The sequence below is a fragment of the Canis lupus genome, chromosome 28 (assembly GCF_048164855.1).
Source record: "Canis lupus baileyi chromosome 28, mCanLup2.hap1, whole genome shotgun sequence".
NCBI classification, from domain to species: Eukaryota; Metazoa; Chordata; class Mammalia; order Carnivora; family Canidae; genus Canis; species Canis lupus.
This window is the reverse complement of record NC_132865.1, coordinates 29,484,639-29,496,361: the sequence shown is the minus strand read 5'-3', so window position 1 is coordinate 29,496,361 and position 11,723 is coordinate 29,484,639. Positions and strand designations below refer to the sequence as shown.

General features: G+C 36.8%; 1 long non-coding RNA gene across 2 annotated transcripts; it reads right to left on the bottom strand.

Annotated features, from left to right (window-relative positions):
- Positions 1-2,035: 2,035 nt before the first annotated feature.
- Positions 2,036-7,232, bottom strand: LOC140619999 (uncharacterized). 2 transcript variants are annotated; one of them, XR_012019754.1, is made up of 4 exons: positions 7,041-7,232; positions 5,021-5,232; positions 2,335-2,510; positions 2,036-2,205 (listed from the first exon to the last, which is right to left on the bottom strand). It is a non-coding gene; the product is annotated as an uncharacterized lncRNA (long non-coding RNA). The 2 variants fall into 2 exon arrangements; XR_012019755.1 differs by having other exon boundaries at positions 2,335-2,416.
- Positions 7,233-11,723: the final 4,491 nt, after the last annotated feature.

The window sequence follows — 11,723 nt, the reverse complement described above, 5'->3', positions numbered from 1 at the left end:
CTGTGTGACCATGTGGACACTGCTACTGGAAACATCTGTTATAAATTAAATAATGAGTAAGGTAAGAGGCAAAGTAGCACAATTAATGGTTAATATCAAATTGAAAACAAATGGAAAAAGGGTTTGTTATATGTCAAATATTTATACTCAATATGAAACATATAAAGATGTGATATTGTGGTTTTTTAATATGGCATAAGAAGGGGATATAAGTTTTTCTTATAGGCCATTCACACTGATAGATGATGAGTAACAAAAAAAAAGTAAACTGGAGTAATAAGACTATCACCAGTAATATACTGTTGACTCCTGAGATCCCTCGGGAATTACAAGCAGTAGGAACACATCAGAAAGGCAGGATTCGGGATCCCTGGGTGGCGCAGCGGTTTGGCGCCTGCCTTTGGCCCAGGGCGCGATCCTGGAGACCCGGGATCGAATCCCACATCGGGCTCCCGGTGCATGGAGCCTGCTTCTCCCTCTGCCTGTGTCTCTGTGCCTCTCTCTCTCTCTGTGACTATCATAAGTAAATAAATAAAAATTTAAAAAAAAAAAAAAAAAAAAAGAAAGGCAGGATTCCATCCTCTTTCTAGGTTTACCCTGATGAATACCTCTTGGATAAACCAAAGAATGAAGAAATGGAAGAGATTCTAAGACAGGTTTTTTTGTCATGAAAGAAGAATATTGCAAACTGTGGGCATGACAGAGAAGAGTTTAATATCAAGGAAGTTGTGCAAGTAGAAAAGAAATTAATAGGGAAAGGCTACTTTGTGTAAATGTATTTAATGAAGCTAAGATCAGTAAAAAGTAGAGATAAGTCACTTCAGTTCCATAATTCTGAGTTTATAAATGAAACACAGATGTTTGAGAAAGATGGATGTGGGTCTTTGGCATAAGTGTGGGGAGCTTTTACAGAGCAAAGGAAGAAGGCGGTCAAACAATGATTCATGCATATAAACACATTCCTGAGACACAGAATTTTCTGGTTTGCTTTTACCAATATGTCCAGTTCTGTAGTGGCTCTTTTTAATCCATAGCTTTATGCCGGGTCAAAGCCCAAAGGAAAGTGGTAATGCTTGAGATGGAAAATAAGCAAAGAAATTATAAAGATTTGGCTGTAGAATTGGAGATCAAGAAAGTGAACATGTGCAAAAAGAACTACAGTGATAAAGTCAAGAGAGGGCATGGTGAGACAGGCTGTCTCATTCATTAATGGTGGGAGAGGAAATTGTTAACATTGTTCTGCAAAATTAATTTGTAGACTGAACCACATATTAATTTAGCCTTGTGATTCCATTTCTCAGCATGAATTCTAAACTACACATTTAGAAGAGAATTTAAGTAGAAGTAATAGGACATGTGGTACAAAAATAATTAATTAGTAAAAAGTTTAAAAATAAAGTTAAGTTAGATAAATGATGCTAGATCCATAGGACAGACTTTTCTACTTTGACAGTTATGTTTTTGAAGTAATTTTAGTGATGTCACTCAATGACTATGAAATGAAACCAAGAGAAAATATAAGCGTACTATATTGTTTATGTATGCTTCTAATATGTAAGCATATTCACAGAAATATATTTATCTAAAAAATAAAACCAAGATGTAATATACAAAAATGTTAATGATGCTTATTTCTGTAGGGATAAATTGTATTTTCTTCCTTTTACTTATTATTTTCTAAATTGTCTACAAGAAATTTAATCCATGTATTATAATTTAAGGAAATGAAGCAATAGGATTGAGTGACAGCCTGAATGAGGAAGGGAAGAGACAGTGGTATGTTTTATGATTGGTCCTTCCAAAACTGGATTGACTAAATTTGTTTGTGATGTTGAAACAGTTTTTATGCTCTGACATTGTTCATTATTATTTTTATTACTAATATAAAAAGTTAACATTTTCAGTATATCCTACAAGCCAGGATGCAAATTTTTTAGCATACCTAGAAATCACACAGCTAACACAGATTGGAAAGATGACTAAAATAACTTTAGTCATCACCTAAAATAATAGAATAAAGGATTACACAAAAGCATTAGTTGATGATAATACTTTATAAGTATGGTTTGAGCAGGGCAGACAGGAGGAAAGGAACAATATACATGCAGCTTCTGATCCAGGCCAAGGACTTCACATGATTCAAAGGTTGATTTCTCTGGTAACAGGCAAAACAAAACATCTCTTAACTGAACCAAAATGCAGAATCTGAAAATTAGTAAAAACAGTTAGGCAATAGAATCTCCTAGTTACCTTATTCTGCATAGCTAAAGGACACTTAATTTGATAACCAGTTGCATTCCCTAATTTTCACAAGAAATCAAAAATAGGTCTTACCATTGGGGTTCAGATACACAGTGACAATGTACAGCTATGTCTGGCAAACATCGTGATAAAGAGGCTGAACTTTCAAGGTCATCTGAGTGAGAAAGCAGATGCGCAATAAGAGACAGATTATGGAATAAGCCTCCAAGGGCTTATAGGAGCTCTCATTCATTGAAGATTGACTGGACCTATGAAAGTGAGCACAAAGTGTGGAAATGTTTGTGTCACAGGTTAGTACACACCTGAGAGCATGCACTGTAGAAGAGGCACTAAACATTGCAATGGATAGGATGATTCATCTGGTACATGGCAGGCAACCTGTGTTATCAACCATCTCAGTACCTAAACAATGAGCTTCAGAATTGTGTAGCCATTTCAGCAGAAGATGGAGAATATAAATGTGGCAATATATAGTGTTCCTCTTACTTGGGCAGTTCTAGCTGCTGCCATTACTGAAACATAACTCAGTACCAGTGTAATAGTCCAGTCTATGAATCTAACACCGTTTATTTAATTTACTTTTTTTTCATTCACGAGAGACACAGAGAGAGAGACAGAGACACAGGCAGAGAGAGAAGCAGGCTCCATGCAGGGAGCCCGATGTGGGACTCAATCCCAGGATCTGGGATCACACCCTGAGCCAAAGGAAGACGCTCAACCGCTGAGCCACCCAGGCATCCCTATTTAATTTATTTCTATCTTTTAGTCAATTAAAATTTTTTGCACCATGCGTCCTACTGTTTATTCTTAAATTTTAATCTAAATTTATCTTTAGATTTGGAATTACAGAGTTAAATGGTATTAATACTTGGCTAATTCTACAAATTCATTTTGCTGAAAACATTTTTTAAAATATTTTTAAATATTTTAAAAAGAATATTTTTAAAATATTCTATGTATTGAGAGAGAGAGAGAGAGAGAGAGAGAGAATGTGTGCACATGAGTGGAAGTAGGGGAGGGAGAATCTCAAGCAGACTCTACACTGAGCACAGAGCTTGACCAGGGGCTTGATTTCATGGGTCACCCTGAGATCATGACCAGAGCTGAAATCAAGAGTTAGATGCTTGAGCCAACCAGGTGCCCTAATTTTGCTGAATATTTTTAATAATTTTCTCTACCAGTGTTAATGGATGGGAGAACTCCTATCTCACTCTACCCTCTCCTGACCTTTATCACTAGAGTTTTTCTTAACACATATTCACTTTCTTATCCTCCAGCTCTTTAGCTAAATCATTATAATTTCCATGCTTATTTTCCATTTCAAGCATACAACTTTTCTTCGAGATACCAGTACCAGGTTGAAGTATAATCCATAAAGAAATAAAATCAGCAGTTTGATAGCAGGTTCATTATACCTGTCATTTTCTACATTTTAACAGACAGTTTTTCATTGTGATCAGAGTGATACCTATTTAGGCCTGTTTTTGTCTTTCTTGTCTACAGTACTCTAGTCAGGACCATTATTCAATGATTCATAGAATATCTGCTTACAAACACCACTTCATATAACATTGCCACAGCAAAGGAGATGTAGCAGTGGCTGCGTGATTATGATATCCTCTGGTTCTACATATACTGCACCATAGAGCGTTTGTTTAATGTAGTGTAATGTTCTGTTAAAGTTGCTAGCTTGGAAACGACGTCCTGTGCTATGCTGTTTGTCAGTGTATTGTATACATCTTAAATCAGAATCTGGCACACATGTAAAATACATTGGTTCAAAAACCAAAGCACACTTGTAGGAGTGCCTCAATCACCATCAATTTCAGTGACTGACTTGGTGAATTTTTGGTACAATTCTAGGCTCTGCAGATCTGGAGATCCCAGGCCCCAGAGGAGGGCACAGTGAAGGTCCCAGTGAAGGTCCCACTTAAACATAAAAGCTAGGGATGCTGCCAATCTTTTTGTACTATAATGAATCACTTCATCCAATCTTTGCCTTTGAGAAATCTGATGTAAGAAAAGATGAATTTTACATTCATTGGAGTGGGTCTTCCAGTTAGTTGCTGGTAGAAAGTAGTTCTGATGTAGTACTCATTATTTGCACAAAATGTACAAGTATCAGAAGCACCAGCAAGTAAAAACTTTCAGGATGAATGATAGTGACATGGAAGAGAATTTCAGGGACAATAGTTCTACATTTTCATAACTCCTAAGAACTCAATATTGTGGGGAGGGGGTACTAGAAATTGATAATCACATGTGTTTAGGGGTATTCTTAGAGTGGAAGTGCAAAAAAATTGGTTTGCTCTATACATATGCAAAGCAGGCTCAAGAGCCCAAACACTGGAATTCATTGTTTTATGAAGTCATTTAACAAATACTGCATCATCCACACTGTTGATGACAAACAATGATATTATATAGGAAAAAACCCATGGAAATAGAAGACTGAGTAACAAAATTATTCAGTAGAACAGTACATTGAATGTGAAGTTTTAGGGTACTTTAAGAAATTTGCTTCACTTATTTTCTTTAATGTATTCACAGATGGAATCAATGATAAAAATCCATGTCTTTTTAAATAGGAAAGAGTTTTTTTCAGAAGCATAAAATAAAAATTATAAATGATAAACATTTTATTTTGTGCGACTTGCAGCTTATTTTCTTGCTCAGTAGCATATTAAATAATGATATAATTAATGATATAACTTACAATCAATTGCATCATGTATTTAATGAAATAAAAAATACCTACATTAGTTAGCATTTCATTCCTCTGTAAGTCTGGGAAGCCTGTCCAACAGTGGAGTAAAAATGTTTATTATGTCTTTAATAAAAGGTCTCACAGGCAATTTGGAAACTCAACGATCAATGACCCAAATCTTTCTTTCCTTTTTCTCTGTCAACCATTTTCATGCTGGTTGCTTCATTGTTGCAAGATGTCTTCTGAATCTTTAGACATCACATCTATTTTCAAGGTAGAAGGAAGGGAAAAGAGGCAGCTTATGAAACCTCTTCTTGAAGGAAACAAATTATCTTACCTATCTAACTAGTGGAGATTTTCTTATGTCTCCTTGGAGAAAACTGATAAATCAGTTTATCTAATCAACGACAGTGGTTAGAGAGTCTGGGAAAGTGAGTATGGAGGAGGGACTATGATTTAAGAAAGTAAAACTTAAAAAAAAAAAAAGTGTGTAAATTATTGAACAACCTAAACAACTATATCTGGTTGGAGCTGGTAAAAGTGGGAAGGCAAAGGGAGGAGTCCTATGGATTAAGTGATACAGGACACAATCAATTTGTAGAAAAAGGAGGATTGGGTGAAAACAAGAGAGCAGGAGTGAAAATAAGAAGAGTACTGGCTCTGGGATTCAGTGAGCAGCATCCATTAGAAAGTCATGGACAAATTGTGTCCAACTTGGTCAGTATCCCACTCTTCCAACAGGAATTATGTGGGAACTTCAGGCAACAACATTTTCCTGGAGTTACTGACATCTCATCTACTGCTACTGGTTCTAACCTCAAACCGGCCTCTAATTTTCTTAATGATTTGTCATTTACTTGCAATTTTTCTGAGAAGTAGACTCTAGGATGTTTCAGGTTCTGAAAGCTCAGTGGAGAAACTAGGATTCAGGATACAATCAGTTTTGCTTCAAATTGCATGGGGATCTTGGTTCAAATGTTTTCCAGTAACTGGCTTCTTGCTTTATTCTTTTGTCTTTGTCTGGTACCTGAGTTTATTCAGGAACTAATTTCTTACCTCTTAAACTTAGGAAGCTCCTTGACTAGGTTCCAAAATCATATAGTCAGTCGACCCTCTCCAAATGCTAGAAATCATTATTTTCTTTCCTGCCTTAGAGTTATTTTGGTTCCTTGTCTGATCCTTTCCACCTGTGCTAAGTCCCTTGAATCCAAGGACAGCATCTCCTTCCTTCTGTCCCTAACAGAACTCTTACCGAAGGTACAAAACCAAATGATACAATAAGCCTTGTTAAATGAATGGATATGATGAATTAAGTAAGAACTTTCATCAGGTGTTAGAAAACCTCTGAGATAAGTCTAAATCTCAGGAAAATGACCAGTTACTTCCTAGAATATGAACTCTTAAAGACTCACCTAATTCATTCCTCAAATTCATCTAGGACCATGGCCACTTCAAAGTTCTTACAGTGATAGACACAATCATACATTATATATACCAGTATATATTTTATATATATATATATAATATATATATATATACATAATTATATATACCAGTATTACTCATTTGGCCTGCCAGAGATCTATCAGTCATCAGCCATTTGCTTATGTGGATTATAAGCCCATAAGTATTCCTCATTGCCTTGGAATCATTGTCTCTCTCATTTAAGGTCTCTCCTTATTTTCAGTCCTCAAAGCTTCTATCTTTACTTCAGTTAATGCTTCCACTGATACAAATGCACACTTTCCACTGAGATTCCTCAGTTCCTCCGAAGTCAGTTTCTTAAGGAACTGCGCCAGCTATCTCCTGCTGCAAAACTAAATCGCTTCAGACTATAGTAGCTTGAAACAGAAAGCATTTCATTTTATCTCATGGTTTTTGACATCAGAATTTGGGCAGGCCAAATTAGCTGGGTGGTTCTTCTCTATATAACTATATATATAACTGTATACTATATATATATATAGTTATATAACTATATATATATATAAAACTTCTCTATATAACTATATATAACTATAAATTCTCAGTGGAATTCAGCTGGACTATTCTAGAAAGTCCACTGGCTTGCCTGCCAATTGCAGAGGCATGTCTGGAGAGTGGACCTCAGCTGGGCTCTTCACCTTCCCCATGTAGTCTTAGATTTTCTTCATGTGGTATCTCCGGCTGGTAAATCAGATTTATTATGACAGCTCAGAGATTTAAGGTATCAAAACAGAAACTTGCAGTCCCTTTAAAGTCTAGGCCTGCAACTGGTGTAGTATCATTCCATCCCATTATGACATAATGCTCCAAGGAATCTAGTTCGGTGTAGATTCAATGGAAGGAAAATAGATCCAACCTCTCAAAAGGGAAATTTTATGTAATTCACAGACCTGGTTTCTCTGCTACCATCTTTCCTACAGCCACAAATTATTTACATTTCTTCTCAATGCAGAATTCATTCTCCTCTAGCAAGATGCCCAAAGTTTCATTCCATTATGGCATCATCTCAAAGTCCATACTTTAGTTATCTAAGATCATGACCAGGTTTGGATGAAGTTCCTCAAAAATGGTTCCTTGAGTATGATTTCTCTTGCTCTGAAGACTTGTGAGATCTACACAAGTAGATCTACACACTCAGTATACAATGTGAGACAGTTAGGGCAGCCACAGTAGACACCTGCCTTCAAAATGGGGAAATAGAGGCACATAACTGATTCATAGCAGCTCTGACTCTACCCAGGTGCATGTTGCCAGTTCTAGATTCCTGGGAAATTTTCTCAGTGCTATTTGGATCCACCCTTTATGAATTTGAGTCATCCTTCCTTTCCCATAAAAAATCTTAGGCACAGCTGTATAGTCTTCTCCGGCTGCTTCCTTTCCATAAACAGATCAAATACTAGAATTTTCTTTTTTTTTCATCTTGTACTATCTGTTTTAATTCAATCTTTCAGCTACAAATCTCTTAACATCATGTAGGGTCTAATATATCAGACTATATTTTACTCCATTAGACAAAAAACATACTTCTGCTACTTCCCAAGATGGCCACTTTCCTCTCTTAGGCAACTGGTGAGAATCTTGGAAACATCAACACTTAAAATTCTTAAAAATACAATTGCCCAAGGAAAACAGTCTGTGAGGCATACCCTTATATCTTTCTGAAGTATTAAACAAAGGGTCTTACAGCCTCATCCGGACTTCAACCTTTCCCAGAGACCAAGTCTTACTGAGTTTGGTTTGAATTTTGTCCTAAGGTCATTTCCTACTTTGAGAGTATTTTGCTGGCTAGAAGAACTTTCCTGGGAACTCTATATCTTCTCTAAATTCTTTTCAGAAACTGAATAACGTCCACTTCTTTTTTTATGTTTTATAGCAGACTACTTTATCATAGCTGGAATAGTCAACGTTTCAGCATTCTGCCTGGAAATCCACTTAGCTAGATCAATGAGTTCAATAGATACATTTTTTATCTTCTACATTTCTGTAGGTCATAGGTGTTGCCAAACCTCCTGGCACTACATAAACAAAGTGTCCTTTTTGTCAGTTCTAATAATGTTCTCCTCATTGTCTTTCAAGTATTCATGAACAACCTTCCCAAAGCTCTTCCAGCTTTCACTGCTAGTCTCCTTGAGGTCATTCTGGCTTCTTTTTGCCAGATCCCAAAGCCACTGGTTTTAGATTTCTGTATGGCAGTACCTTACTCCTGGCAACAAATACTGTTCCAGTTATCTATATCTCTGGAACAAAGTACCCAAACTTAGTGGCTTGAAACTACAACTATTTGCTGATACTCCCAATTTTCTGAGTCAGCAATTTGGGCAAGGCTCAGCTGGGGGATTCTTTTGCTCTTTGGGGGCATCAGTTGGGATCAGTCAGTGGTATTTAACTAATGAAGAGGCTTTATCTGAAGGGCCAAGTCAGCCTCACTCACTTGCCTTGCACCTTGGAGGGAATGCTGGGAATATTGGGCTCACTTGAGCCCTTCTTCCTCTTTGTGTAGTCTCAGAGCCTCTCCCCATGGTGTCTCTAGCAGAGTAGTCAGATTTCTTAATGCTGTGACTTAGGAATCTAAGGCAAAAGGCGTGAATGGCAGGTCTTCTTAAGAGACTGACCCCAAACTGGCATAGCATTTCTCTCACTGTACTCTGTTGGTTAAACAGTTACGGATAAGCTCAGATCCAAAGACGAGGAAATAGAACCCACCTGTTTGATGGAAGGAATGTTATTTACAGCCCTGTTCCTATTCTTCCTTCAATGTTTCTTTTCATAATCTAAAGTCATACTATGAGTCGGATATACGAAAGCCTTTGGAAAAAAGCTTGTACCTTAAGGTCCTGGAAGCATCAACCTCAGAAATTTGCACCTCCAGCATACAAGCATTTTTATTTAATAACAGTTTCATACTACCTCATGTTTTTTTGTCATCCCCCATCATCACTCCTTCATTTTTCATATGCAACACATTTCTTTCTTTGCTACTTCCCATTTTATCCCAGGTAACTGAAGAAAGTCTATCCAACTGTCTCTCCCTCTTTCCTCTCTGTTGTTCCTTTTCTCTTTTATCTATATGTTAAACAAAATATTCTGCTTCTCTTCAGTGTGTCCTCATTGCTTTTAGCCTGTACTTTACCCTCATTTCATCCCATGCACCTTTCCCCTTTACTCTCTCACATTCCCTCTGAGTTTACACTTTGCAGGCCCTTCCTGCCTAAAACATGTGTACACATTTGAAGCAGTTTTCTATTACAATTCTCTTGTCAGAATGTGTCTTCTAGTGTCTTGTAAGATCTACAAAGACAAGGGCCTCATCTTTTTGATCACTATTATATGTCAGCATCCAGAACAGTACCTGGAACACATTCGGTGCTCAGAAATTATTTGTCCAGTAAATGAATGGAAATATGATACTATCAAAGTTAAGTGAAAATTATCAATAATGTTATACCTACCCACATGAAAAAAGTAATAAATGTTAAAATGAAATAACAAAGTTACTCATTGCCATACCAAGTACTAAGGCCAATGCAAATGCCAATACATTCTTTGCAGTATTTCTACACAAATGTCCTTCTTCCTCTTCCAATTCCACTATTTAAGATGAAAAAAATGCAACACACACATAAAAACAACCTACTTCCAATTCATCTATTCATTTATTTTTAAGGTTAAAGCAGCATTATATTCATTCTTTAGGCTAAATAACTTTTTGGAGGTTCTGCAGGCAAGTATATCAATGTTGTTCAACAACAAAAAATGCATTCTCATTTCCCAAAGCACCAGATTTTGGAGTACAGCCATGCTAAATGGGATACTGCCTAAACAATCTATGAGAATGGAAGAATAAAGAGGCTAGATCCCATTTAAAAATAGCATGGTACAACCTCATTTACATCTTCAGGTTCATGTATAATATGAATGGAGGGACATTTTGGAAGATTTCTAACCCCTCTCGTTTACTGAATATATGCAGCAAATGAAGGTCGAGTATTTTGGAAGACTATCTCTATTCTTGCTGCATGAGTTTTATTTATTTTTTTATTTAAATTAAATTAGCCAACATATAGTACATCATTAGTTTCAGATGTAGAATTCAGTAATTCATCAGTTGTGTATAACACCCGGTGCTCATCACATCACAACTGCATGAGTTTTAAATGCTACATTAAAAACTGGTATATCTTCCTCTCAAGAGTATAGTATCACTGCCACATTTGCAATCAATGAAACTTGGTAAATATCTTCTAAGGCAGCAGGATTGGTTTAGTACATCATAAATGCTTATCATTGCCTCTAGAATATTTTATATTTGCTTTCTTCACATACTGATAAGATATAATTGTTCTCAACACAGATCATTGATTTTAAAGCAAATGAATCATAGAATGTCAGCCCTGTAAAGGACCTTGAGAAGTCATCTCTCCCATATCCTTGCCTTCATATGGGTTCACCCTCACCCACTTTGGATAATGTTCATTGATTCCGTTTTTAAACACCTTTGTAGGAAGAGGGTCCTTCAATTTTCTTCAGTAGCACATTTCAGTGTTTAATAACCCATAAGGCTCTCAGGAAATTCCTCCTTATATCCATCCTAAATTACCAATGGCACATGGATTTAGAGTTCAGTCTTAAGTAACCGGAATAAATTACCTGTGCTATGGAAACAGACAACCACTCTGAATTTGAGAAAGTGTTGTCTTTGTGAAATAAACTGAAAATATTACTTCTTAGGGATGGAGTAAGTGATTTTCAATCAAGTGCTTTCAACTTCAGAGTGCGCATGCTGCAGCAGCCTGGATGATTGTCATCAAATGGTCCTGGCAAAGCCCTTCAGGGCACTTGTGAACAGGCTAAGCACCAGGGCCAAAATGGAAAGCAAAATATGAGCCGTGACAAGGAGTCAGACAAACTGTGGTCAAGCTGTATGACTGATGAGTTACGCAGACAGGCAGGCATTCCATGCTGATGTCAGCAAATGCACTATGTCTGAGCAGACAAGGACAGGCTGAGCCAAGGCTCCTATGCATGTTGTTGTCTTGTGAGCAAGAGGGGACTTCACCAACAGAGACTGTCTTCTTGGGAATTTTGTTTCTCATAATGCTGCATTACTACGATCACACAGCTTAAGTATTCTCAGGTGAAGGTCTTCCCGTTTGCTTGTCCTCTAAATTATTTTTCATTTTTTAAAGATTTTATTTATTTATTCATGAGAGACACCGAGAGAGGCAGAGACACAGGCAGAGGGATAAGCAGGCTTCATGCAGAGAGCCTA